The following is a 2910-nucleotide window of genomic DNA, read 5'->3' on the forward strand; positions in this document are numbered from 1 at the left end:
ACTTGCCTACTCAGTTTAGCCTAGTTCAACATTTCCCCTTTATTCCAAATAAGGCAAGAAAATGCCTGTCAGTCAATCTGAAATTTGCCCAGTACAGCTTCCTTGTTCCTATGTGTCTGTGCTTAAAAAACCCTTTTGCTTTGTACCACTGTTTGGAACTCTTGTCTAATTCAAGACCAGAAATTCCCAAATTCATGAACTGAAGAACAAACCTATGAATTTGTATACAAATTTAATATTGTGGAAATTTTATTTTTAGTAGTAGTTATATTTTAATTCTGGTTTTAGTTTGGCAAATTATAATAACAGGGTAATCTATAATGATCTAATTTGATGTAGCTATGTATATTAGCAAACATAAATGTAGACAATATGTTTAGAAAGAGCATGAGGTACCATGATCATCAAAAATCTGACATTTCCACATGATAAATATGGTGATTTTTTTCACAGTGGAATTTCTTTTGCAATTATTTTGTTAATTGGTATAATATGAGGCTTAAAGTACATTCATGGATTTTGATGTGTCACCGTTAGAAATTACTTCAATTGAAGCTATTATTATATCTTCCTTTAATTATCATTAATGACCTTGAATAAGGATTACCATTGAATCTCAGTGCCTTCCAAAATTATTTGTCTTGCACTTACCTATGCTCTATATCCTCATTGTCTTGTTTCTCTGAACAATCACAAAAGTCAAAAGGCGGCATTGGAGTATACAGCAAAGCCTATTAGAAGAAAAGACTAATATTTTCTTAACTGTTGAGTGTGAATATTAAGGGGATATTATGCTTTCATGTAGAACATTTAATTATATTCAGTGCATTTTAACATCACTGATTCCTGCTTAGTTGATGGTCATGAATGCTCACCATTGGAAAAATGCCAACTTCCCATCTCAAGGAATCTAAAGAACGTCTTTGGCTGCTGATTAAAGTGCTTCACAAATTTTAAAGGGAAGAAAGTGTGTGTTTGTATTTTTTTAGGGAGAGGAAGAACAGAAATTATCTGTTGAAGAAAAAAACTTAAAAACATTATTATATCACTTAAAGCGATGATTGTAATTCAGCCATCATCTGTTTCTTTCACCATCTAACCCGTGAACTTATTTCTTTGACTAGGTGAATTGAGAAGGAATAGATTTACAATGATTACCTTAGGAACTGGTTATTACGGATAAAAGGGTTGTATTCACCCAGCAGATTGTTGATGGTAGTGTTTTTCTCTTTATTTTTATCATAATTATGTTTCTGGCTATTTCATGTGAATTTTTATACATATTGAATTTCAAAATGATTTTGCACTTGCAAAAGAATTATTCTGAAATTCAAAGACAGTTAAATTTGCTAACTCCTTGAGATTTGATAGTGTTGGAACTATAACCAGTAACTAGTTACCATAAAATTGACTCCAACTCATGGTGACCCCCTGTGTGTCCAAGTAGAACTGTGCTCCACAGAGTTTCCAATGGCCAATTTTTTGGAAGTAGATCACCAGGCCTTTTTCCTAGGTGCCTCTGGGTGGGCTTGAACTTTCAACCTTTTGGTTAGCAGCTGAGAGTGTTAACCATTTGAACCACCCAGGAACTCCTGTTGGAACTATAAGGTTTCATTTATTTTCTTATATTTTTCTTTTCAGGTGCTGGTCTTGTCACCTGTTCCTCATAATTGGTCCCCAGTAGGAGTAGGATTTGTGAAACTTGGTTGCACTTTTGATTTTATTCTATCTCTCTGGATCAGGCTAAGTCACAGACTCCCTGGTTCATTGCCACAATTTTATAAGTAACTAAGAACGACCTACAGTACTTACTTTCAGAAGATCAGCCATTTGATTCACTGCGGATTAATTAGTAATTTAGCTCTGGGAGAGACACCTTTCCCTATAAATAGAGATACTCTTCAGATATCCATAATTCTTTTATTTCATAATGTATCTTTATGAAAATTTTATCTAAAATTCCAAAATCTTTATTTATGGTATAAAACAAGTAACATTTATTTTTGTTTCATTTACCATTTTTTCCATTAAGTTTTTTGACATGACCCAATAAGAATACAGGTGATCCTTCTGCTGGATCAGTGAATACAGCTTTAGTAGTTAAATATAAATCAGGGAAACTCAAATATACCATACTTTGTACCTTTTGAGTTGCTATCAGCTAATCTTCATCAAATTTTATTAGTTAAATATGATATCACGCATATGGAGTCAGATATCTAGGCTCTTTGAGTAGACTAAGCTAAAGTTTAAATTAGATGGATATTTTGACATAAATCTGTACAAAAATAATAAATATCTCGTCACTCAAATAGACAAATGCACACCTATGTTCATGGCAGCCTTGTTCACAATAGCAAAAAGATGGAAACAACCTAGATGCCCATCAACAGATGAATAGATAAACAAACTGTGGTACTTACACACAATGGAATACTATGCAACGAGAAAGAACAATGATGAAACTGTGAAGCATCTCCTAACGTGGATGAAACTGGAGGACATTTTGCTGAGTAAAATAAGTCAATCACAAAAGGACAAATATTATATGAGACCTCTATTGAAAAAACCCATAAAAAAGTTTACACACAAAAAGTAACAATCTTTGTTGGTTACCAGGAATGGGAGGGGTGGGGGGAAAATACTAAATAGGAAATAGATAAGTGATATTCTTGGTGAAGGGTGAGACAGTACACAATACTGGGGAAGCCAGCACAACTTGTACGAGGAAAGGTCATGGAAGCTCCACAGACACATTCAAACTCCCTGAGGGACTGAATTGATGGGCGGAGGGCTGTTGGGACCATGGTCTCAGAGAACATCTAGCTCAATTGGCATAACACAGTTTATAAAGACAATGTTCTACATTCTACCTTGGTGAGTAGTGTCTGGGGGTCTTAAAAGCCTGTG

This window comes from Trichechus manatus, unplaced genomic scaffold (assembly GCF_000243295.1).
Source record: "Trichechus manatus latirostris isolate Lorelei unplaced genomic scaffold, TriManLat1.0 scaffold00108, whole genome shotgun sequence".
Taxonomy (NCBI): Eukaryota; Metazoa; Chordata; class Mammalia; order Sirenia; family Trichechidae; genus Trichechus; species Trichechus manatus.